The following is a 27876-nucleotide window of genomic DNA, read 5'->3' on the forward strand; positions in this document are numbered from 1 at the left end:
AAGTGAAGCTGAGAGGACGGGGCGTGAGTCGTGCTTGGGTAGCTCAGATCGTAGAGCACCTGCCCGCGAAAGACAAAGGTTCCGAGTTCGAGTCTCGGTCCGCCACACAGTTTTAATCTGCCAGGAAGTTTCAAGCACCGACATGTAGGCAAGGCGTGCGGTATATGCGGAATGATGAACTATGGCCTCGGTATTACGAAATGCGTTCAATCAGAACCAACGCGCTCTTATTCTTGTCTTGGCTATCGAAGAATGAAGAATATGAATGGAAGAGGAGGAGGAGGAAACGATTGGAGCTTATCGTTGATTGTGAAGGGAGTAGCATGTCTGTCGAAGAACAACGATAAGGTGTGCTGCTGCTTCATGATAACGTACGTCCCTATATCGCAAATGTCGTAACGCAGAAGTTAGTACAGTACAACTCAAGTGGGAGTCACTCGAGCAGCCCTCCCTGTAGTCCAAATATCTCCGCGTACGATTATCACACATTCGGTCTATTAAAGAAAGGTCCTGTCGGACGATGATGTGCAGCGGGCAGTTACGAAGTTCCTTACGCAGCAGGACACGGTGTTTCACCAAACGTATATCGTCAACCTGACGCTTCTGTGGGATGGTTTCCTCAGTGCTCATGACGATTGTGCCTGATTGGTATACCGATTCTAGACTTTGATCGCTCCTTGTAATACAGTATACACTGATTGAACAGGTTGACATGGGAATAGGACTAAACACGTTGAAAAATTAGTCAACTACAAAAACGCCAAAGTAGATATTAAACAGAATGTATTTCATATGTAAATAGTGTAGGCAGTGGTGTTTCTAGCCTATATTTTAAAGGTTAGCACCGTAGCGTCATCATCACCGTCCCCATATCGTCAGACAGCCAGTTTGCCCACATGCCGGGGCAGGACTGCGTCGAGGAGAGCCCAGGAATGCGTACACACACACACACACACACACACACACACATACACATTATGCTCTCCAAATCACAGCCCATTACTTTGGGAACTTCATCAAATCGTCAGGATTACTTTGCGAAAACAATAGTAAGCTTGAGCTAGCAAGTATATAACGTAGTGTGTGTGTGTGTGTGTGTGTGTGATGCTATGTAGGTTCTGTGAATGCTGTCAAAGCATCCCTCCGCTCTTTTCGCCGTAGCCTTGTCCCTGCCTGTAGGAACACAAAATAAATGTGATACGTCGTCATCACCGGTATATGCCGGGCTTGGCTATAAAGGAATGTAACAGAAGTGGAAGCCCAGATGGCCAAGTGTTAGGGAAAGAAACGAATTTTTACCGCTGATGCTGCGAGGCGGCGGTTGGTACAGCGGAAAGAGTACAGAACAGGAATCTGACAGCATATACTAGATGACCAGACACGAGGCATGTATGTTACCGTAGTTTCCAGGCCGCGGGTGGCACAGTGGAAAGAGTAAAGAACAGGAATGTGAGAGTATAGACAGGGTGTTCAGTTTTGAGCCGTTTATGTTAGCGTAGTTTCTAAGAGGCGGGTGGTGCAGCGGAAAGAGTAAAGAACAGAAATGCGACAGCATATAATGGGTAGTCACAAACAGTTTGAGAAGCTTGTAAGTGTGTTGCAGAGTTGGTTGTGCTAAGAAATGATTGTTAAGAAAAAATTCGATACGTAGTGCCTTACCCAAAGTAATTAGCATTGAACCTAGCCGATCAGGCCGTTGTGTGTCAAAATTCAAGCGACCTGCCAGATACAATGAGTGTCAGTTGTTGTCATAGCGTAGATGATAACCTAAGGGATTGCTCAGCCTTTCGCTCGGGTACGATCCTTTACTACCGTCCCATGCCCAATTTTTGTATCGCTCCCTTGTTCGGTTTTAGGAAACCAAACGAAGAACACGTTTGGCGACACCGTCTCTGGTGGGCCGCTTGAGTTTGCATGCGCAACGGCCTGATTGACTAACTTCAATGCAGTAAACTGAGAAACAGAGTAACTTACCGAATTTTTTTTCTTAACATTTATTTCTTATCAGAAGCCATCCTGCAACACCGCTACAAGATTTCAGACTGTTTCTGACCACCCAGTACACACGGGCCAACGGTCTTGCCACAGTGGTAACACCGGTTCCTGTCAGATCACCGAAGTTAAGCGCTGTCGGGCTGGGCTACCACTTGGATGGGTGATCATCCCGTCTGCCGAGTGCTGTTGGCAAGTGGGGTGCACTCAGCCCTTGTGAGGCAAACTGAGGAGCTACTTGACTGAGAAGTAGCGGCTCCGGTCTCGGAACTGACGTACGGCCTGGAGAGCGGTGTGCTGACCACATGACCCTCCATATCTGCATCCAGTGACGGCTGTGGGCTGAGGATGACACGGCGGCTGGTCGGTACCGTTGTGCCTTCCAAGGCCTGTTCGCAAGGAGCTTTTTTTAGTACACTGTGTATGAGGTATAAATGCAGATAATTTATATATGCTATCTTAATATGTACACGCATCAGTGTGTTGGTCGTTTTTTCTCTGTCTGGAATAGTTTTCCCACAGAAATGTCACAAGCTTTACTACCTGATGTTATATTCACGGTCGTAACTGCACCAGTAAGTAGATTACGCCTGTCAGTATAGCTAACCTTTTTGCGTCCAGGAATCCACACTGCAACACCTGACCTGCTGCCCAGAGGAAAATAAGATTTAATGGTCTGTTCTTTCCGCATGCACTTCTAGATACTCCCCAACATTGTAATAGCTACAATTATTAGCCTGAAAATGTCGTAAATACTGATGTAATGCCGATTAGTATACTGTCCTCTGTCACCAACAGAAATATCTGCATATACACCCTTTACGCCATGTACACCGAAGGATTGCAATTTCATCACAATTATCGATTAGGACTCCGCTTTTTGCAGGACAAAGTATCTCATTAGTAATCGGTGAATTTGTGCTGATCTTTTAATTAGTTAATATTGATATTAATTAATTAAAAGATCTTCTTTTGGATGAAGAAATTACTTAGTTCGAGGTATTTCAACATCGTGCATCTGTACATCGATTGTCGAACGCTAAGTTGAGCAGTGCTCACATATCATGATTTGCAGTATTATTTCATGGAAGCTACGCTCTTCAAAACCTATTGTGTCACCACAAGTAAGAGGTTTTTCTGATTTCCAGTATATGTTAGTAGTCCTGTGATCATTTCTAAAAGAGAAACCAAAGACGGAAACTTTTCTCACACGAAGAAAGCTAATAAGGTGTTGTTGTTGTTGTTGTTGTGGTCTTCAGTCCTGAGACTGGTTTGATGCAGCTCTCCATGCTACTCTATCCTGTGCAAGCTTCTTCATCTCCCAGTACTTACTGCAGCCTACATCCTTCTGAATCTGCTTAGTGTATTCATCTCTTGGTCTCCCTCTACGATTTTTACCCGCCACGCTGCCCTCCAATGCTAAATTTGTGATCCCTTGATGCCTCAGCACATGCCCTACCAACCGGTCCCTTCTTCTTGTCATGTTGTGCCACAAACTCCTATTCTCCCCTATTCTATTCTATACCTCCCCATTAGTTATGTGATCTACCCATCTAATCTTCAGAAACGCTTTCCTTGCCATTGCCAGTCTACATTTTATATCCTCTCTACTTCGACCAGCATCAGTTATTTTGCTCGCCAAATAGCAAAACTCCTTTACTACTTGAAGTGCCTCATTTCCTAATCTAATTCACTCAGCATCACCCGACTTAATTCGGTATGAAAACAGACGGATAACATCAGGCGAAAGTGTCTGATACGCTGCACCATAACCAACTGTTATTACTCGGAGATTTTGGCTGTGATTAACAACGGGTCTTCCTCCTGAAGCAGTGAATTACGTGCAGTTGAGCGCCTGCAGTCGTTTCGATCTTTGATTACAGAAAGAGCGTAGAGTTCAATACAGATATATCACAACCTATCGTATGGTGCATCATGGCTCTTCGTGGACCTACCAGGCCTTGGTGAACGTGATAGAGCCGCATAATGATTCCATGATATTACGACAATGACCAACATGCGACGAGTATCCGCTTGTAGTGTTCCGCAACGCATTCAGTGCTTTTATGCGAGAGGAAGGCAGACCTCGCTCACGTGCTGAGGAATTAGTGCCCTTTGTGGAGCTACAGTGGAAACCGCGCCGTTGTGGGGTGGAACGTGATTACCGGCAGCGCGGCCAGGAAATGGGCGCTCTCAGGCGCGCAATCGCGTCGATTTCCGCCGGGCCGCCCTCCGCCCCCGCCAGTGGTGCGACGCTGCGGCGCCAGACACGCCCCCAGCTGCAGAAAGTAAACAGCGCCGCACCGCGCCCGTCACTGCAGCCCCTAGGTCCACCTGATGCGGGTGCAGTCGGCGGGGACCTACGATCGCTTGTTTTTTGAAAGTACCCACTAAAACCAATCTGAGGCTGTTTGCCGATGGCGCTGTTGTTTACGGGAAGTGTCTATTCGTTGTGTGGTGGGTGTTTTGCCGAACTGGTTAGTTCAAAACAGAGTGGTATAGGAATTTGCTATACAGTGCAACTCCAACTGGCGCCGCGATAAATTTCTCATGCAGTTTGGCTAGCAGCACATTATATAAACGGGCTGACGTATTTTCTCCGATTCATGACCGCAGTACACGTTAAACCAGGGGAAAAAATAATTGTTTGAATAAAAATCAATTTATAACGTACCTCGTTTTCAAAGCAGACTAAGAAGTATGAAACAATTTCTGCTAGCCCCATAAAGATTCCTAACCCCATACAGATAGTCCTGAAAGTAATGTGGTTCTGATTTTTTAATAACTATGAAAAATATTTGTAAGACTTAAAACGCGGTTGTAGCAGGTAGAGAAAGGAGATGAACTGTTCAATCATTATTTGGTAAGTAGTGCAACAAAAATGATGTGATCTATTCGTCCCTTATTTATACAGGGTTAGTCACCTAACGTTACCGCTGGATATATTTCGTAAACCACATCAAATACTGACGAATCGATTCCACAGACCGAAAGTGAGGAGAGGGGCTAGTGTAATTGGTTAATACAAACCATAAAAAAATGCACGGAAGTATGTTTTTTAACTCAAACCTACGTTTTTTTAAATGGAACCCCGTTAGTTTTGTTAGCCCATCTGAACATATAAACAAATACGTAACCAGTGCCGTTTGTTGCATTGTAAAATGTTAATTACATCCGGAGATATTGTAACCTAAAGTTGACGCTTGAGTACCACTCCTCCGCTGATCGATCGTGTGCATCGGAGAGCAACGAATTACGTAGGGATCCAAAGGGAACGGTGATGGACCTTAGGTACAGAAGAGACTGGAACAACGCATTACGTCCACATGCTAACACCTTTTTATTGGTCTTTTTCACTGACGCACATGTACATTACCATGAGGGGTGAGGTAGACGTACACACGTGGTTTCCGTTTTCAATTACGGAGTGGAATAGATTGTGTCCCGACATGTCAGGCCAATAGATGTTCAATGTGGTGGCCATCATTTGCTGCACACAATTGCAATCTCTGGCGTAATGAATGTCGTACACGCCGCAGTACATCCGGTGTAATGTCGCCGCAGGCTGCCACAATACGTTGCTTCATATCCTCTGGGGTTGTAGGCACATCACGGTACACATTCTCCTTTAACGTACCCCACAGAAAGAAGTCTAGAGGTGTAAGATCAGGAGAACGGGCTGGCCAATTTATGCGTCCTCCACGTCCTATGAAACGCCCGTCGAACGTATACCTCACCCCTCATGGTAATGTACATGTGCGTCAGTGAAAAAGACCAATAAAAAGGTGTTAGCATGTGGACGTAATGTGCTGTTCCAGTCTCTTCTGTACGTAAGGTCCACCACTGTTCCCTTTGGATCCCTATTTAATTCGGTGCTCTCCGATACACACGAACGAACAGCGGAGGAGTGGTACTCAAGCGTCAACTTTAGGTTACAATATCTCCGGATGTAATTAACATTTTTCAATGCAACAAACGGCACTGATTACGTATTTGTTTATATGTTCAGATGTGCTAACAAAACTAACGGGGTCCCATTTAAAAAAACGGAGGTTTGTGTTAAAAAACATACAACCGTGCATTTTGTTATGGTTTGTATTAACCAATTACACTAGCCCCTCTCCTCACGTTCGCTCTGTGGAATCGATTCGTCAGTATTTGATGTGGTTTACGAAATACATCCAGCGGTAATGTTAGGTGACTCACCCTGTGTATTGCCATGTTTGTTGACATTGCCAATGTTGGAGACGACGGATCTGTCTTAATTTTTGTATATATTAAGATGAAAATACTCAAAATCAAGACCGCAAATAAATTGTTTTTATGATTAATAGTGTCAGCTACACGCGAGCCATCGCCAGATCACAAAAACAGTCTTGATTGTGTAACTGCCATAACGGCTAAATACATCGTCATAGACTTTTTACGTAACAACATTCATACAGAATTTATAGGTTCGGTAACTTGACGTATCGTTCAAACAGAAATAATTATAACGAAGATCATGAAACTAAGACACACTTAGTCAGTATTTATGTCGTCTCATAGCGGATCCTCAACCGAGAAACCCAGCACAGCTGGCCATGCCCCTCGGGACCTTCGAAAACCTCATTGGCTCTCTTCCTTCACATCTGAAAGCGATCTGCGTTGCTGATATTGGTTGTGCGAGCTTTTGGCGGGTGGCCCCGTTAACGTGAGTGGACAGTGTAAAACCTTTTTTTTAAAAAAACTCAATAACCCCCTCAAAAGAGGAAAGTGGACCATTGTAGATAATGTAGAACTATTAGCGAGCTGCAAATGACACTTCATCGCTAACGTATGTCAAGACAATGAATTGGTGTGTACGTGCCAGTCGATTGCATAGAAACATAGCAGTAAGATGGATCGACGTGGAGACGTGACAGAATGCCAGAACGGGGAGATCGTGTTTCGACCTGGCCATGACCACACGGAAAATGTAGTTGCTCGATTGATTAGTGTAGCAACGCCAACCGTCCAAGAAATGTTGAACCACTCTTTTATCTATGTAACATTTCGCATGGACAATGATCGTAAAAAGATGCTAATCAAAAGAGACCCTACATGTGTGCTACACCTAGACAATGACAATGCTAAATTAGGTACTATAGTACCCAAACAATGATAAATCAAATGTCACAGATATTGTAGACACCTCTTGAACAAAGTTGACACCTTCTCACAAAATCTTCTCGGTTTCCAGGCAACGCAAAATCGAAGTAAAAAATGGAGCTTTCGGGAATTAGCAAAATCTTCAGGGTATCACGTTCTCCCAGTGACCTCACCGCCAGTAGAAGTTTGAATTACAAGCGACTTCACCTGACCAGTCATAGTTTGAATGCCATTATAAAAAAAACAGACTTCCTTTCTGGCAGACAGTTATCTTCTCGCGAAGAAGGTGGTTTTAATCTTCGAACCCTCGAGTTTAACTCCAGTTTGACGCGGTCTGAACACCGGGAAGATTTTATAGACTCTACATCTACATCTACGCGATAACTCTGCTATTCACAATAAAGTGCCTGGCAGAGAGTTCAGTGAACCTCCTTCAAGCTGTCTCTCTACCGTTCCACTCTCGAACGGCACGCGGGAAAAACGAACACTTAAATTTTTCTCTGCGAGCCCTGATTTCTCTTATTTTATCGTGATGATCATTTCTCCCTATGTAGTTGGGCGCCAACAGAATGTTTTCGCAATCGGAGGAGAAAACTGGTTATCGAAATTTCATGAGAAGTACCCGTCGCAACGAAAAACGCCTTTGTTTTAATGATTGCCACTCCAGTTCACGTATCATGTCAGTGACACTATCTCCCCTATTTCGCGATAATACAAAACGAGCTGCCCTTCTTTGTACTTTTTCGATGTCATCCGTCAGTCCCACCTGATGCGGATCCCACACCGCACAGCAATACTCCAGAATAGGGCAGACAAGCGTGGTGTAAGCAGTCTCTTTAGTAGACCTGTTGCACCTTCTAAGTGTGCCGCCGCGAAAAAGTTGGATGTCAAAGCTGACACCTGCTACTGTGAAGACAATGAATTAAGCAACTGATCAACAAGCACAGACTGATACTGAAAAGCATAAATCCACTACTTTTTAATCTAAAACTTTTTTTTTCCAGGCGTAGTATCTGAAGTGATGAATTGTCTACCAGCGTTTATGTTGCCACTTATTTTGATAGACACACCTACTACAAATGCGACTAATGTTGTTATAATTTTTCGTCTTCTTTCTATCTTATTGTGTTACGCTCTTTCATTTGTTTGTGCAGAGAATCAGCGCTAGGGGTAAGCACTTGAGTGTCATCATAAAAATAAGGTGGTTCAGGAAGTCAGGGATCTGTAGACTTCTTGCAGTGCTGCTGAAAATAATTTAGGTGATATGAAACATTTTTTTCTGACTCTTTTTCACTTCTGAATTTACCACTAAAATTGGGGAATGTACATAGCACTGACTTATACAGGGTGGTCAGAAGCAGTCTGAAAAGGTTGTAAAGGCGTTGCAGATTAGGTTGTGTTGATGAATAATTGTTAAAAGAAGTTGGATACGCTTCGGCGTCTCCGAGTTAATTAGCATTGAAGTTAGGCAATCAGGCAGTCGCGCACAGATCAAAAGGGTCAACCAGAGAGGGTGTCACCAATAACGTGTACTTCGTTTGGCTTCCAAAAGCCAAACGAGAGAGGCATACAAAAATTGGACACGGGACAATAATAAAGGATGGACTCGAGCGAAAGGCTGAGGAGTCTCGTGCATTGTCACCCATGCTACTGGAACAATTGTATCTGGCGGGCCGCTTCAAGTTGGGCGCACAAGAGCCTGACTGGCTATCATCAATGCTAATTAACTCGGAAACGGGTAACGTATCGGTTTTTCCTTCTTAACAGTTATTTCACAGCACAACCTACTTTGCAACACTAATCCTGGCCACCCTGTATATTCTGCTCTGTGCGAAAGCAATTAACCTGGAAGGCACTTACACTACCTCATGGAACAAACAGAAGATTAATGATTAAGAAGAGAAGTGACACTGTGCCCTGTGGGGCAGGGATGGTGAGGATACTGCTGTTTGCCCTATGCGATTTAGGGGGACCAAAATAAAATTCAAATATAGATGGCCAGATGAGGATTTGAAGCCCCGGTCCACTTGTGCAGGTCTGGTGTCTTAATTTGCCGCCTTGATCGGTAACGTATGTTGGATTACCGCTATTTTTCTCAACATCTATTGATACAAGTGTATTAATACTGGGCCAAATGATTTCTCAGAATATGTAAATCCGCCCTTGCGTCTTATATCATAAATGTAAGCTCTCCACCCTGCTACACACAATTTTGTCGTCAGCTTGTCCCTTTGCTCCATCTGAATCCACGGTTTCAGTGAGGATCTCGTATGTAACAGAGAGGATTCTCGTTGTTCTATCTATTGTCCAAAAAATTAGTTCATATGGCTCTGAGCACTATGGGACTTAACATCTGAGGTGATCAGTCCTCTAGAACTGAGAACTACCTAAACCTAACTAAGCTAAGGACATCACACACACCCATGCCTGAGGCAGGATTCAAACCTGCGACCGTAGCGGTCGCGCGGTTCCAGACTGAAGTGCCTAGAACCGCTCGACCACACCGGCCGGCTGTCATTGTTAATCGAAGTTTCACTCATGGTGTTTGTTTACGTAGACAACACATAAATTAATACAGTCTCTAAACAGTCGATAGATCGTGCCAACAAGATTGTTTTTTACTATGCGCAAATTCTCTCAATAACTGTTTCTAGAAATTATTGAAGTTGCTCGCAACGTACTCGTCTTATACCTCGCAACCGCTGTGAAATGAAGTACTGTTAGTACTCGTATACGGTTTACAGCCCAATAACGTTACGGGTAATTCGTTTCTCAAGAGGGTTCTGAGAAATCGTTTTCAGCTGCTGCGTGCGAAAGCAATTAACCTGGAGGCACTTTTCTATCTCGCTGTTTCCGCCCCCTCCCTCTCAGAAACAATACTGCATCAACATACCGCAATTAACAGCGGTCGTTTAGTCGCGTCTTTTTAGAACTCTTTTATAGCAATAATCTGAAGCTGTTAGTTTTTCCTGTTCTGTCGCTGTGCAATGTTTTCTTTCCTCAGATAGTTTACCGAGCGGATTTAGGTTTTTCGAGGTTTCCCCAAATCGCTTAAGGCAAACTGCGACGGACACTGCTATTTCTCATCCCCATCGTGCCTCAATACGATTTTGTGCTCCGTTTCTAATGACTTCCTCTTCGACGGGATACGATACCCTACTCTTCCTTCCTTTGATAATTGTTTGCTGTATACAGCAGTCTTGGCGACCTCAGTGGTGTTGTTTCATTTACCAACACTAAGACTGGTTTCATTCAGTTCTCTATTCCTGACGTTTGCCAGACATTCACCTCATCCCAGCTTAACTGGAATCGTCAACGATGAAGGTGATGACGATGTTTGGTTTGTGGGGCGCTGAACTGCGCGGTCGTCGGCACCCGTACAAAGTCCCAATTTTTACAAAGCCCAGTTCTTGTACGCAGTCCAATCTAGCCACTGTCACGAATGATGATGATAATGAAATGATGAAGACAACACAAGCACCCAGTCCCCGGGCAGAGAAAATCTCCAAGCCGGCCAGGAATCGAACCCCTGCTAACTCTTTCTATACAGTGTGTTACAAAAAGGTACGGCCAAGTTTTCAGGAAACATTTCTCACACACAAAGAAAGAAAATATATGTGGACATGTGTCCGGAAACGCTTACTTTCCATGTTTAGAGCTCATTTTATTACTTCTCTTCAAATCACATTAATCATGGAATGGAAACACACAGTAACAGAACGTACCAGCGTGACTTCAAACACTTTGTTACAGGAAATGTTCAATATGTCCTCCGTTAGCGAGGATACATGCATCCACCCTCCGTCGCATGGAATCCCTGATGCGCTGATGCAGCCCTGGAGAATGGCGTATTGTATCATAGCCGTCCACAATACGAGCACGAAGAGTCTCTACATTTGGTACCGGGGCTGCGTAGACAGGAGATTTGAAATGCCCCCATAAATGAAAGTCAAGAGGGTTGAGGTCAGGAGAGCGTGGAGGCCATGGAATTGGTCCGCCTCTACCAATCCATCGGTCACCGAATCTGTTGTTGAGAAGCGTACGAACACTTCGACTGAAATGTGCAGGAGCTCCATCGTGCACGAACCACATGTTGTGTCGTACTTGTAAAGGCACATGTTCTAGCAGCACAGGTAGAGTATCCCGTATGAAATCATGATAACGTGCTCCATTGAGCGTAGGTGGAAGAACGAAACTAAAATGAACTCTAACATGGAAATTAAGCATTTCCGGACACATGTCCACATAACATCTTTTCTTTATTTGTGTGTGAGGAATGTTTCCTGAAAGTTTGGCCGTACTTCTTTGTAACACCCTGTATAAACAATTGCCTTAACGCGTAATAGACTGGAATCGCGAAATGTTATCTTTGACAAAATAAAAGGGGAGATAAATTCTAACGCTTGTGAAAGTTATCGAAAATCTGGTCGTAATGATTAACACCTATTTAGGAAGAAATTAGAATGAGTTCTTTATTTATGCATCCGCTTTTTTCTTGTTCGTGTTGAACCCATTAAAAATGCTACACTGTGGCGTAATGCTCGACAAATAATTAGTAATAAATGTCAAGGGTAATGAAATCCATTGTCCTGCCGGCCGGGGTGGCCGAGCGGCTCTAGGCGCTTCAGTCTTGAGCCGCGCGACCGCTACGGTCGCAGGTTTAAATCCTGCCTCGGGCATGGGTGTGTGTGATGTCCTTAGGTTAGTTAGGTTTACTTAGTTCTAAGCTCTAGGGGACTGATGACCTCAGATGTTAAGTCCCATAGTGCTCAGAACCATTTGAACCATCAAATGGTTCAAATGGCTCATCAGTCCCCTAGAACTAGAACTACTTAAACCTAACTAACCTAAGGACATCACACACATCCATGCCCGAGGCAGGATTCGAACCTGCGACCGTAGCGGTCGCGCGGTTCCAGACTGAAGCGCCTAGAACCTCAGATGTTAAGTCCCATAGTGCTCAGTACCATTTGAACCATCAAATGATTCAAATGGCTCATCAGTCCCCTAAAACTAGAACTACTTAAACCTAACTAACCTAAGGACATCACACACATCCATGCCCGAGGCAGGATTCGAACCTGCGACCGTAGCGGTCGCGCGGTTCCAGACTGAAGCGCCTAGAACCGCTCGGCCACACCGGCCGGCCAACCATTTAAGCCACTGTCCTGTGAGACGTGCAGGAAGAAAGTCAGTGAGGTTATGGATGGTACCGACAGGGATGTGAAGCTACGTCGTCTCTGGTGCCCTGGCCAGCCGTGCCGGGTTTCTCCGTTGATGATCCATGGAGCGAACAGCACGATGGAGGTGGTCCTACAGATTCTCGGTTGGATTCAATCTGGTGAGTTTGGTGGACAGGGGGGTACGGTAAACTCATTCAGGTCCTCTTCGAACCACACTCGTACATTGCGAGCTGTATGACACGTTTCATTGTCGTGCTGTTAGATGCTAACGTGCCGGGGAAGAATAAACTGCACCTAGGGGGCGAGCATGGTCCCCACGGAGAGACGCATAATTGTATTGATCCACTGTATCTTCAAAATGGCTCTAAGCACTACGAGACTTAACATCTGCCTAACTGCGCCACAGTCGCATTTGGGCTGGCTCTGAGCACTATGGGACTTAACATACGAGGTCATCAGTCCCGTAGACTTAGCACTACTTAAACCTAACTAACCTAAGAACATCACACAGGTCCATGCCCGAGGCAGGATTCGAACCTGCGACCGTTGTAGCAGCGCGGCTCCGGACTGAAGCGTCTAGAACCGCTCGGCCACAGCGGCCGGCTACTGTAATTTCCGGAATGACTAGATCACCCAGCGAATGTCACGGAAAAATTTCCCAGACCGTAATGCTCCTTTCTGGTTGCAGAGTGCTTTTCAGACGTTTCACGCCGTTCACGCCAGTGGCCGTATGTCCGTTGGAGCATAAAACATGATTCATATAAATAAATGGAAATGTCGTGTGGCTAGTGTCTCCCGTCGGGTAGACCGTTCGCCTGGTGCAGGTCTTTCAATTTGACGCCACTTCGGCGACCTGCACGTCGATGGGGATGAAATGATGATGATTAGGACAACACAACACCCAGTCCCTGAGCGGAGGAAAATCTCCGACCCAGCCGGGAATCGAACCCAGGCCCTTAGGATTAACAGTCTGTCACGCTGACCACTCAGCTACCGGGGCGGACCATGATTCATATGAAAAGGCACTTTCCGCCATTCAGTGGACGCCCAACTGCGGTACTGATGTGCAAATTCCAACCTTCATTTCCGGTGAGCAGCAGTTAGCATGGGTGCATGGATCGGGGCCTGCTGTGGCGGCTCATACGAAGCAACTTCGCTGAACGCTAGTTGAGGAGACTGTTGGTAGCCTCTTGGTTCATCTGGGCGGTCAGTTGCTCAACAGTTGCACGTCTATTCGTCCGTACTCATCTCAGTAGCCATCATTCACTCCCGTCGACCGTGTCCTGTGGTGCATCACAGTTGCCTCGGCGCCGGTTTTGGACAGCGTCATTTTGCGTGGACGGTATAATTTAACCAGGGCGGCACACTTAGCCGTTTCGGATATACTTCCACCGATGTCCGGAAACCGAATGATCATGGTGCAGCTGCTAGACTAGTAGACTTTTTTAATCCTGAATTATAAAATTATCGTGTCACAGTGTTAGTCGCCATACTCCTCCGAAACGGCTCGATCGATTCGGATGAAATTTTACAAGTATGTTTGGTAGATCTGAGAATTGGTCGTAGTCTATTTCTCGTACTCCTGAATGATAAAGGTAGTCCACTCCAAAAAAATTTTCTTATTTTTTGGACAGAACTTTTCTTTTGATGTGGCATTAAAAAATACGCACAACCCTAAATTTTCACCCTTCTACCACCAACCCCTATTTTTTAATAGCGATTTTAGTGATTTTATAATTTTCAACCCCGGTCGATAACTAATCAGTTATCACTTGATCAGTCATCCCCGCCAGGTGTCTACCGGTGATAATAACTAGGTAGCATGCGTCATTCGCCAAACCGACATTTTAGGCCTAGCGCACACGCATCGATTTTTATCGTACGATCAAATTCTTTTAGTTGAACAAAGAATTTCCTATGCTCTCCTTTGTTCCTCTAAAAGAATTTAATCGTACAATATTTTTACGTTCGATAAAAATCGATGCGTATACGCTTGGCCTTATTCGTAATGTTGGCGAACACGTTTCGACACGAAATTGTCGCTATGTTTGTGTGCTCATGGACGAGCCGTGTATAGGCGGCAATTGTTAAATCCCCGCGATCTACCGTAGAAACACTAGAACTAATAGTGGCCGATACTGCCGGACTTCCCCCTAAGCCTTTTCTCACTCCCTACACAGTTTTCGGCCATTATTATTGTTTGTGTCATGTGCTCCCGCCAACAACGACTATTGTGCTACACGTATACATTATGTTACACGTATACATTATTCTTATTGAATAGAGATTATTTATATGGCAAAAAAAAAACGTTTGCCGGGTCAGCTATAACATATAAGGATTTTCAGAGGCGGAACGAAGTTCGCCGGATATAGCTAGTCGTGTTATAAACATTATTTAATTAATTATCACGAGGGATGGTCATAATTATCGCTTGGAAAAATATAATTATGTAACTATTTTTTGCTTGTTTGCGGGAAAATATCTGCAATCCATGTGCACATTGAAATCTCCATGTCCCAGTAGAGTACCGTAGCACCCCACTAGAGAACCCAAAACGCAATCACGCAACCCACTAAGAAGGTGAAGTATTGTGCGGTAGTTCGTTTTCGGCAGTAGTGGAAATATTGCAGGTGTCACGCCGATTCAGATGGCTTCTGTAGTCTGGCGTGTGGATAGCGATGTGCACCAGGACTATAGACATGTAATTGCAAATAAACAACAAAAATAGGCGATTTATTGGGGTATTACTCCTTTTGTTTCAAAAGTTCCAGGACAGGTTTTTTCTTATTTCTGAGTGTGCAATACTAAAAAGGAAGGAATGTTGTTTCTATTTCACCTAGTATGTGTGTGACCTTGAAATTACCTTGGCTGTATTTCCGCGCGAACTCCCTAGGTAGCAGGCCTGTACTTAGCAACACACCGTTTGAGTTACACTGGAATGAGACATAAAAATTGTTTTAAATTTATTAAGTGATTTTTTTAAATGTTTTCAACACTGATTTCGGGAAAAATAGTGAAAAAATTCCATCACGTACAGTTATTTTACGAATTGCTTGTCTAGTTTTAGCATTTTTCGATATTTCAGCACTCCAGCGAGTTTGAATTTTGGTTTTTACGATCTCTATAAACTGTTATTTAGCTGTTTTTATACTAGATATACGTAAAATACAGAGTAATTAGGAGAAACCAGCAGTATTTTCATATCAGTGCCTGTCTGTTGCGCTGCCCCTTCCCCCGCCATCACCAAGCAGTGAGCTTCTGCTATTGTCCTTCAGTTCACTGTACCTCTTCACTCTGTGCTGTTCACGTGTTGTTGTTACTAGTGCTTTAAAGTAGTGACTGTTTTATTGTGTTGTGAAGTTGTTTTATGGACAATGGCTACCATAGGATGTATGAACTAGCCAGATTGCTTCTGCTACATTTGTGGTAACTATACCGTTCAAAAGCAACAAAGAAACATTTGTCCTGTCATTTTCATCATCGTACAAACTTTTTTAGTCGCTCTTATTTTTCATCCCATCATTCCAGTTTTGTTTGGAATCTACCTGCTTCGTCTATAATCTGCAAGCAATTAGGAGCAAGAACTACTCATTGGTTGGTAACGCAGCAGCTCGTATAGCCATTGCCGCGATAGTTGCAGATAACCGATGATAGCAAGAATTTACAATTTGCTCCTAGAGATTAGGTTTAATCGCTGTGATCAAAGCGATCGTGATTTGTCCTGCTGCAGATTGTTGACCTTAGTTTTCTCGGATACATCGCACATCACAAGATTATGGTTAGCTTAGGATATGAGATTAAATTCAGAGTTGCAGAACGTGTTGTCTGCCGCAGTTCAGTCACTGGTCACATAAAATCAGGTATCGACAAAGCATCACGCATTTCCGACATATCGCGGCGTCCATTTCCAATTTTGCTCCTCGTTACACGTTAACAGAATTTGTGAAGCGACCCGCCGTGTTTGTGTGTCACCTCTAATCGAGCGGTAGCGGCAGCCAATGTGACAACACTGCAGCGGCAAGTGACAAACGTCAACTATCAAGTAATTTTAATCAGAGTATAGCATTGTAGTTCGCCAATGAAGCCGTTGGACGCGCAAATTCAAAAGGTCCGCCAGCTACAATTAGTGTCAGTTCTTATTGCATAGATGATAGCGCACTGCGCTGCTCAGCCTTCAGATCGTGTTCGATCGTTACAGCCGTCCCATGTCCAATTTTTGTATCACTCTTTTGTTCAGTTTTAGTAAGCCAAACGAAGAACATGTTTGGCGACACTATTTCTGATGGCCGCTTGAATTTGCGTCCGCAATGACCAGATTGGCTAACTTCAGTGCTAATTAACTCGGAGATGGCGAAACGCGTCAAATTTTTTTCTTAACAGTTGTTTCTAGCACAGCGTTCTCTGTAGCATCCACACAAACTTTTTGGACTGGTTCTGACCACCCTGCATAATTAATGTGTGAGTTACTACCATTTGTGACATAGCTTTTCTTCGTGAGGCCTCGGTAATATAAATAATAAAGAACAAAACAGTTATGAGTGAACAGCGTTCCTGTTTATTAAGTAATTGTTTTTCTCTTGTGTAGCTGTCACTGAATTGATGTTGTTACCATTCTGAATTATGGGGTCAGTTCTTTTTTTTTTAAGTGCAACATTGGTTTGCACAAGCATACGCTTATTTAAATTTACGTTTATAAAGCGTTTTCCATAAGGGGGATTCAGTGTTTTTTCGGTTGTTTATGAAAACTTTTGCCCAGGCACGGTCTTTAACACTTAGGACGAAAAGCCAGATGATGTTAACGAAGGAACTGCGGTCCAAAGGTCTACAGGACTTTGGGAATTTCGTGAGAATGGGTGTGGCTTGTTTTGAAATGCTGCTGTCCATAATAGAGGATGGAATTCATTCAAGGGACACCCTAATGACGGAAGCAATTTAATTTTCTCGAAAGTAAGAACTGAACCATACGCTTATACCGCGTGGTTACAATTGATGTGGCGCTACTTATCGTGTGGCAACGAAACTTGGCAGCTATTCTAATGCGTTAATGTGTAACCGATTTACACGGGAAAAAGTTAGTTACAACTTTGGTCATGGGTCCAAATCTGGCGCTGTGAATGCGAGGAGGACTTATAGATACGTTTCCATATGTAATGGATTAGGAACGGGATGTGGGCAGAAGAGGTGAGACAAATGAGAAAGGTTGATTTAATTATTAGCCGCCGCTTACACAGTTTGTTCAGTGTGAGCATCAGAGACGTCGACGAGATGCTGCACAGTGCCAAATTTGCGCCTGGTGGCCGAAATTGGAAGTAATTCTTTTCACCTGTACAAAAATAAAGCAGGAGATGCTGTCAAATCAAAGGCGAACTTTCATCAGTTGAGGAACTATGTATACAAATAGAAAAATCACACACTGGTACCTGCATATTTACTGAGAAATAACGATTGTCGAGGTACTTTATTATGATGCAAGAACATGAGACACACCTTTCCTCGCTGCATGCCCAGTTTATGGCGCTTAACTCTTGTTTGTTGTATTCCATTTCTAGAATGTGGAGCAATCGGTACAAATAACGCGTTTCGCAACAACAATACATGAAAAAGAAAGTTGTGGGAAAAATACTGAATTTGTTTAGTTATCGCATTTATGAAAAGTCGCTCACTGGAAAATTTGTGAATTCACCAGAACTAAAGCCTGAAGTCAGTTACTAGCCACATATGTAAACAATGACAGTAAATCATGAAGAATAACAAGCAGACGTACTTAGAGTACTATATGCGAATGCGCACGCTCTTGCCGCCTAATGCGCGTGCGCGGATTCAGGAGATCTTTAGAGCTGCTGTCTGTTTCCGCGCGCCAGTAATATGTTTCTAATTCTCTTGGTTCCACCTCATCAACCAATAGATGGCAGCTGCGCTGAACCCGTTTTGTTTGTGGCGGATCGTCTTGTGATCTCCTCTTTACTGTTTGAGGAGATCCGTCTGTAATCCTTTTTCACGATTTGAGGGTAGGGGGTACATTACATAATTTTATTTTGTCGAGGTGATAATTTAAAAACTTTATAAGTACTACTCATAATTTGGCTACAGTAGTTATGTGAGTATGAAAAAAATTGTGCAGTGTAGACTACCGTGGAGCTACGGATAATACCAACCGTTGGACTGATGTCTACAACAATAGAACAACGTGGGGTTTTGGCATTAGCCAAGCTACTGTTCAACTGGTTATGAAGAACGGATATATGATTCGATGAGCAGTTGTTTCCCGTGTCGTAGGACTGCGGAACTTGTGCTTCTGCAGTCGCCGGGGACGCCGAAAAACCGTGGCTGCGTCGCAGTCGTACGGGACAGGCGAGTGACAAGTTGGGAACTCGGGCCCTCGCGAAACTTTGGACGCGGAAAACTCTTGCCGGAGTTGGTCTGCCGAGCCGTTCTCCTGCAGCTCCACCCCAAACACCTCCGCCTCCCCCGCTTCTACGGCGTCGCTACCAAGTGATCGCTAGCGTTCCTCACGTATTTCCCCCGTCGGACTAGAGCGTAGCGCGTTACCGCAAACTTTTCACGATGCCAGTACTTCAGCGGCCTTGTCTTAACAAGTGCAACGTTGCCACACTGGTTCCCTAATGCGAGAGGGACTCATGAAGTTTTAATTAACACCACGAAAAAGTGAAGTTATGCAATGTTTATTTACAACTAGCGAACCCAGCTATGCTTCACAATTGCTGAAAATATATGGGAATTGAATATGTCATAATCTCCTCCTCCCTCCTCTCTCCATCCCTCTCCCCCTCCCCCTCCCTTTGTCCATCTAGTAGGCCTCCTCCTCCCTTTCTCTTTCCATCACCTTCCCCCGCTGCCAGTAAATCTCTTATTCCACGCTCACTCTATTCATCTCGTCCTCCCTCATCTCGTTTTCCTTATCCTCTTTTCCTTTCTCTGTCCATCTCCTGCTCTCCCCTTCCTCTGGCTTTATTTATTATTATTGCAAACAGAACCTTGATTGGGAACAGAAGTCAAAATGAATGAGTAAATCAGCCGGACCGGTGGCCGTGCGGTTCTAGGCGCTCAGTCCGGAACCGCGTGACTCCTACGGTCGCAGGTTCGAATCCTGCCTCGGGCATGGACGTGTGTGATGTCCTTAGGTTAGTTAGGTTTAAGTAATTCTAAGTTCTAGGGGACTGATGACCACAGATGTTAAGTCCCATAGTGCTCAGAGCCATTTAAACCAATTTTTTAATGAGTAAATCGGTTGGAATCATTAGTACACGGGTTATGACAGCCACCTTTCCAGCGGGTGAATCTGTGACGATGTCATATTTAATGACAGTATTTCGCACGGTTGTAATCTACGAGCATGTAGCCATAAACAGAATATTCGTGTTGTGACTGCGAAAAGGAAAACAAACTGCACATTTTCACAGCATAACTTAGCATGTTCTGTCTCCCAGCCGGTTTAAGTGAAAGAGTTTATAGTACAATAAGTCGACTTGTCGCCAAACGCTGTCTACGGTCTTCGTCAGACTCACTGACTCGACGATCGTGTAATTGGCTTCCGTTCTGCGTAAGCCGGCCCATATTTGGACGCCTCACCGGTGCCTTTTTTTCCAAAGAAATAAACCACGAACTGAAATCAATTAGCCTGAACTGACATCAATCTTCGCAACACACCAAAGGTATGATCACCACAGATTTCGCAAAAATATCAGTATTCATTGCAGAATTTGTTGTTATGAAAACATGCGACAGCAGAATTGTCAAAATGAACGTCACATTTTTTAAAATCGAAACATGTTACATCAGAATTGTCAAACAGACCGTCAAATTCTTGATTGAGATTTTCACACGAAATATACTTTCCCGGTGTATTTAACCTTGCTCGCCTGACAATTACGAACACACACAAAGACACACACACACACACACACACACACACACACACACACACACACAGAATCGGCCACATTGGTCGACCCGTTCTCAAGCGGTGATCGTTCACACATAAGGCAGTCGAGTTTTATTTATACAGATTTTTTACCAGGTACCTGTCCACAAAGAAGGTACACATTGAAACTCCCACCCCCACAGTATTGTAGCATGACGCTAGATGAGTCAAAATAAAGTGATACAGTCCAATGATAAAGTTGAGTAAAATAAGGGAATTAGTTTTTACGCCTTTCATAATGAATTAAATCACTCTAGCTCTTCCATACGTAATATACTCGACAGAAAATTTTAAATCTTAAGATGACTATAGTGATGCATAAAAATAATTATTACTGCATCTCTACCTTCGGCAGGAACCATACAAAATATCCCTTCCCTCTGTTCTCAAGAAGTGTGCCCAAAAGCACAACACTGATACTCTTTCGGTAGAAACTTATGGAAATGCATTGCACGATGTGTCACTACATTTATTCTCTTAGGGTATAATGTTATAAATTAATATAAAAAACCTTTTGTGTGTGTCCCAGAGACGAGAGTGAGACGATTTTACACTACCCTACACGAGAGAGAGAGAGAGAGAGAGAGAGAGAGAGAGAGAGAGTGAGAGTGAGAGAGGGGGGGGGGGGGAGTGAAGCGCCCAGAAGGGGAGGCGGAACGAAATGAAACTTCACGAATACAGAGGGTATGTGATGGTGTTGTTTTAGTGATTAGAAAATCTAATCAATTTTACAAAGAATTTGGCAGTATTCGTCCACTTATCAGTATGATATTGAACCCCCTGTGGCCTCGATGCATACACTCATTCGGTTGGGACGGGTGTCACAAAGCCGTATGTCCTCTTCTGAGACAAGCTGGCTCGCAACTGTTCTAACTGGTACTTTATATCCTGGGTACCGGCATTGGGACGGAGTTGACGTCCGAGCTAGTCCCACGTTTCATTTCAGAGAGATCTGGGGATCGCGGTGACCATGGCAGTACCTCAGTAACACACAGACAGTTCATAGAGACACGAACTGTGTGTGGCGCCACGCTGCAAGAGAAGTAACGCATGAGGATGATGGATGTCCGTGACTTACCGTTGTGCCACCAGAGTTCCCTCAATCACTACCAGACTCGATGGCTTCCCACACCACTACGCCAAGAATAACGTCGCTGTTCCTCTCCAAAATATTCGAAGGATGGGTCTCCTCCCCAGGGCACTGCGACACCTGCTAACGATGGGGACAGTGCGGAATCGCTCTCATTGCTGAACTCAGCGCGGCGTGATTAGTCAGCAAACCATGCTTCCCGGTCACGGAATCACACCAAACATAGCCGTTTGTGTTGTGGTGGTAACGACAGAATACGCGTGGGTCGGTATTACCCCAGCCTGGCCGCTGCTAGTCTCCGACCAGTGGTGTAGGGTGACGCAAAAAGTGACGGGGCGTCTGTTATTTGTTCTCGGATGGCAGGGACAGACTTGAAAAGGTTGCGATGTGCTTAGTGCACAATACAGCAATAGGCTTGTACCATGGGAGGCAAGCAGAGGATGTTGTTTGTTCGCTGGTATCCTCTTTCTATAATACAAACTGGGTTCTTTATTCATAAGAATAAGAAAGCTACTTAACTTATACTAGTTGTTGCAGTACAAGCTTTCCCGTAATAGTCCACGTTAGCCTCACTGCTGGTGACGTACAAGTCCAATATCTACACTACTCTGGTCGCTAGGTACTGACTGACTCTGAGGTAGAGGCTGAGCTAACAGCGACTGTGGTTCTCGCTGGGCTGCGACTGATGACTCTACTCGTTCACTCACTGGATGACTAACTGAGCCCTCCGGTCTGCGGCGCCGATCTGAATACTGGCGGCCGAGAGGGCGTTGGCGGCACGTTTCTTGTGAGTCTGTCGTTGGCCTCTCTCCTGATAGGCACGTTGCTTGAGGTTTTAGTATTATAACTCGTGTGCTACGAGAGTACATCTTTCCAATGCTACCACACTACTATGACCTATCAAATGCACGCGTGTTTTGTACAGTTTGTATTTTAAATGTCGAATGATGAGATTTGTATGTACAGTGTTTAGGCAGCAAATGCCATGTGCATAGCAACTGCAGGGCAGTTGAGAGCTTTGTGAGCTCTAGGATGGTGAAGAGGTAGCTAGTCAGTTCCTGTCTACTGATTTCCATTTTTTTCACCTTTTGTTTTCTAAAAGAATTGGAGTATTTCTTATTCATTAAATATAAGTATTATGCGGAAGTCGGTGTTCGTGTTATTAATGTATTTGCTGCAATTCCTTTTGCAAGGCCCAATGACTGGAATGTTTCTCCAAATCATAAATGATAACATGATTGCCAGTCTGCCGGCTGGAGTGGCCGAGCTGTTCTAGGCGCTACAGTCTGGAACCACACGACCGCTACGGTCGCAGGTTCGAATCCTGCCTCGGGCATGGATGTGTGTGATGTCCTTAGGTTAGTTAGGTTTAAGTAGTTCTAAGTTCTAAGGGACTGATGACCTCAGAAGTTAAGTCCCATAGTGCTCAGAGCCATTTGAACCATTGCCAGTCTATGTCTAAAAGTAAACACAAATTGTGCACTGGAAGTTTTCGATGCTATGAAACTTTCTGTAGAATATTTGTATACTTACCTCTGGGTTTATGGACTGGCTCAGGTTTGTATCTTGCTGGTACATCTCTTTTTCACTGGTGGTGAGCAGCGTTGAAAAGATTAACTACTCCATTCGAATGAAATTGGGAAAGGAATCTCGATCTTGAAATCTAGTCAATGCAACATCGAGAATATGTATGTTATGCAAGTGCATACAGACATTAGAAACTATACATTAACTATATTCACTTTTGAAACCGAAAATAGAATGAAAATTCAATTGAGTTAAGGAAGAAATTCTGATATGTATCTAAGATCGTTGTAGAGTAGTGTTCCTTTAACAACAATTCATTGTTGAAGCCATCGATTGTTTCAGAATCTACTTCACAATTTTCTCCGCTTCCTTCAACAATTGCTAATAGAGTTCGCAACTGTTTTACGCGCCTCTATTTTTGTGAAGAACTGTGTCTTTTGCGAGCTAAATAAAGCCGACAACGACCGGTGGAGAACGATGGAGGTGGAAATCACATCAGCCAGCTCGTCCCGTGTGCCGACGGCGCTGTCTTTCGTTAGATCGGATGTCCCGCCGTAGTCCACGCCAACGTCAGCTGCTGTCGTTGCATGTGAGAACGGCCTTAGCTCCGTTTGCGGTGCGCGCTGTTCTAATTGCACACCGAACGCACGTGCGCCGCCTGCTGCAGCGCTAGCGTACACCCCCAGGAACCAGGGAACAGTCCGGCCCTCAAAGGCGCATAAGAATGTGATCCGCCGGGCCCCGGCAAGGAACCGTCTTCCAGGAATTTAATTGAATACCGTCCATCATCTCATCGCCATGCTCCCCTGCTCGACGTTTGACGCAAGCTGCCCGGAATGAAGCTCAACTTTGAAGCCTTGTTGCAGAATGTCCAGCAGTATACCATAGCATTTCTGTATATGAATTTCTCTCAATATGCTGAAGAAGAAGAACAGTTTCTTTTGAGAGTCAGTGTGAAAAATGCACGTATTCCAATTTCTAATTGCATTTTGCGTATAAGAATTCAGTTTTTATTGCAAATATTAATTATTAATTATCAGTCTTTTAGAAAAGATCGTTAATAAAAATTGTTTAAATTAAGAAAAATATTACAAATTACTTTTTAACCTTTCCGTATTTTAATCTTTATGAAAATACTAGCAGAATATAGAAATTTTTGAAAAATTTACTTCAGCTGGTAAGTGAGCCACTCATGTGGCAGGCAAGTATTCTACCCTCAAGCTTCGCGGGCTATACGGAAAAAGAAGTGTACGGTGTTCAAGACGATCGGAAATATTCAAAGTCGATTTTCTCGAGAATTCTGTAGATGTGCATCGGCTTCTTGTGGGTGACTGAGTTCTTAACCTCACGCAACGTAAATATAAAAAGTTGACTAAGAACGAGTAGAACTCACGTACTGAGGGTTACGTACAAACTTAAGTATGTACGAGGGCAGTTCATTAAGTAATGCAACACATTTTTTTTCTCGGCCAATTTTGGTTGAAAAAACCGGAAATTTCTTGTGGAATATTTTCAAACATTCCCGCTTCGTCTCGTATAGTTTCATTGACTTCCGACAGGTGGCAGCGCTGTACGGAGCTGTTAAAATGGCGTCTGTAACGGATGTGCGTTGCAAACAACGGGCAGTGATCGAGTTTCTTTTGGCGGAAAATCAGGGCATCTCAGATATTCATAGGCGCTTGCAGAATGTCTACGGTGATCTGGCAGTGGACAAAAGCACGGTGAGTCGTTGGGCAAAGCGTGTGTCATCATCGCCGCAAGGTCAAGCAAGACTGTCTGATCTCCCGCGTGCGGGCCGGCCGTGCACAGCTGTGACTCCTGCAATGGCGGAGCGTGCGAACACACTCGTTCGAGATGATCGACGGATCACCATCAAACAACTCAGTGCTCAACTTGACATCTCTGTTGGTAGTGCTGTCACAATTGTTCACCAGTTGGGATATTCAAAGGTTTGTTCCCGCTGGGTCCCTCGTTGTCTAACCGAACACCATAAAGAGCAAAGGAGAACCATCTGTGCGGAATTGCTTGCTCGTCATGTGGCTGAGGGTGACAATTTCTTGTCAAAGATTGTTACAGGCGATGAAACATGGGTTCATCACTTCGAACCTGAAACAAAACGGCAATCAATGGAGTGGCGCCACACCCACTCCCCCACCAAGAAAAAGATTAAAGCCATACCCTCAGCCAGTAAAGTCATCGTTACAGTCTTCTGGGACGCTGAAGGGGTTATTCTGTTCGATGTCCTTCCCCATGGTCAAACGATCAACTCTGAAGTGTATTGTGCTACTCTTCAGAAATTGAAGAAACGACTTCAGCGTGTTCGTAGGCACAAAAATCTGAACGAACTTCTCCTTCTTCATGACAACGCAAGACCTCACACAAGTCTTCGCACCCGAGAGGAGCTCACAAAACTTCAGTGGACTGTTCTTCCTCATGCACCCTACAGCCCCGATCTCGCACCGTCGGATTTCCGTATGTTTGGCCCAATTAAGGACGCAATCCGTGGGAGGCACTACGCGGATGATGAAGAAGTTATTGATGCAGTACGACGTTGGCTCCGACATCGACCAGTGGAATCGTACCGTGCAGGCATACAGGCCCTCATTTCAAGGTGGCGTAAGGCCGTAGCATTGAATGGATATTACGTTGAAAAATAGTGTTGTGTAACTAAAAGATTGGGGAATAACCTGGTGTATAGTGTTGTGTAGCTAAAAGATTGGGGAATAACCTGGTGTATTTCAATGCTGAATAAAACAACCCCTGTTTCAGGAAAAAAATGTGTTGCATTACTTATTGAACTGCCCTCGTATATAGACAGTTCATCTATTCCATGAAACTAGAATTTCGGCCATTTTTTCTGTTATTAACATTTTTACTGGCAAGACAATGTTTTAATTTCAGTAATATGCTGATGGTGGCGAATGGTTTTCATCCTCAGTATCGTGGTAAGATGTCGACGTCATACTGCCGCAAGCTCGAAATCTCTCGCCATACCCACATTCTCCGGGAAACTTTAAGAATAACATGATCATGACTGTGAGTCATGACCCTGCATTCAGCGAAATTTTCCCAAGATCCGTCACCTAAGCAGGAGACAGGCAACCGTTATTATAATAACCAGTAGTTCTGCATTCAGGCTAACTGGGTAGCAGTGGTGAAAGTCAAACATCAGGCAAGGAATGAGTTTGATGCCCATATGATGCGTTTCGGAATTTACCATCAGATCTGCAGGGGCGGTTACTGCATGTAGCAATTCAAGTTGCATGTGAAACAAACATTCGAAAGACTAATTATATGAGCAAAGAAGTCATTCCTTGCCTGATGTTTGACTTTTAGCATTGCAACCCAGTCAGTCTGTATAGAGAAGTACTGACTGTTTTAATTCAAAGTTTGACGTCGGATAACAAATGACGAAAGAAATATTTTTGTGTGATATAATTGGAAGTTTACAAATTTCGTTTTTTTTCCTTTCTTTGTAATGTGAAACCTTCCTTTTTTTCAAATTTCATGATTGTAGGTCGACGGAAAGTACTCTAGGTTTTCATGAGTGAGTTTGAGAGTTTTATGTTATGTTATGTTAACCGACGACCTAGAAACGACGGAGAGGCTCCGTCCCCGCCGCAGCCGCAGTGGTCCACAACCCCACGACGACTACCGTAGTCCACCTCACCCTTCCGCTGCCCCACACCGAACCCAGGGTTATTGTGCGGTTCGGCGCCCGGTGGACCCCCCCGGGAACGTCTCACACCGGACGAGTGTAACCCCTATGTCTGCGTGATAGAGTAAAGGTGGTGTACGCGTACGTGGATAACTTGTTTGCGCAGCAATCGGCAACATAGTGTTACTGCGGCGGAATGAGGGGAACCAGCCGCATTTGCCGAGGCAGATGGAAAACCGCCTAAAAACCATCCACAGACTGGCCGGCTCACTGGACCTCGACACAAATTCGCCGGGAGGATTCGTGCCGGGGACCGGCGCTCCTTCCCGCCCGGAAAGCCGTGCGTTAGACCGCACGGCCAACCGGGCGGGCTTGCGAGTGTTAAAAATATGTGAGAGAAAGGGCCATATGTTTTGATTGCATTGACTTAAAAACTTCAAATTTTTTACGCCGCCATAGGCACAGACAAACAGACAGACAGAGCGATTCTATAAGCGTTCTGTTTTTGCCGATTGTGGCACGGGACTCTAAAAACGCAGAGATGCGATTGTCACGTGGCGTCCTTGTCAGGTAATAGCTTTCAAGAACAGCAGCTCCTTGGGATGGGAAATCAAGGGTTACACTGTGATGCTCAGCAGTGCACGTATTGCGAGTTCCGGCAGCGTCTCTCTTCACGCACGTAAGCACTTGCAGCGGCAATGCAGGGGAGCAGCCCCTGAGCGTGGGGCAGCTTCCTTCCTGCTTCCCGGAGGCGGTATCCGGCCGCCGGAAGCTGCGCGCCGTCGGTATTAACGGCCCGGCCTGCCCGCCCGCCTGCCGTCTATTAATTATTGGTGATGACGTCGTCGGTAATTGGGACGCAGGTCGATACGGACGTTGTGAAGCACCGTGCCGTGGCGAGGCCGCTCTTCAGGCTGAGGCTGGCGAGCCCCGCTGACAGCGTCGACGGCGAGCAGTGCCTCCTGGCAGCTTGCCGCCACTGCCGGCTTACTCGGTACTGCTGGCCGGAGGGGCAGCTTCAAATACACCACTGGCCATTAGAATTGCTACACCAAGAAGAAATGCAGATGATAAACGGGTATTCATTGAACAAATATATTATACTAGAACTGACATGTGATTACATTTTCATTCAATTTGGGTGCATAGATCCTGAGAAATCAGTACCCAGAACAACCACCTCTGACCGTAATAACGGCCTTGATACGCCTGGGCATTGAGTCAAACAGAGCTGGGATGGCGTGTACAGGTACAGCTGCCCATGCAGCTTCAACACGATACCACAGTTCAGCAGGAGTAGTGACTGGCGTATTGTGACGAGCTAGTTCCTCGGCCACCATTGACCAGAAGT

General features: G+C 44.7%; 1 protein-coding gene and 1 pseudogene across 1 annotated transcript in view; both read left to right on the top strand.

Moving 5' to 3' along the window:
• LOC124544992 (high affinity copper uptake protein 1-like) overlaps positions 1-27876 on the top strand; it is an 812249-nt gene that overhangs the window by 720418 nt on the left and 63955 nt on the right. The window lies entirely within an intron of this gene.
• LOC124546387 lies at positions 2070-2187 on the top strand (annotated as a pseudogene).

The sequence above is a fragment of the Schistocerca americana genome, chromosome 8 (genome assembly GCF_021461395.2).
Source record: "Schistocerca americana isolate TAMUIC-IGC-003095 chromosome 8, iqSchAmer2.1, whole genome shotgun sequence".
NCBI lineage: Eukaryota > Metazoa > Arthropoda > Insecta > Orthoptera > Acrididae > Schistocerca > Schistocerca americana.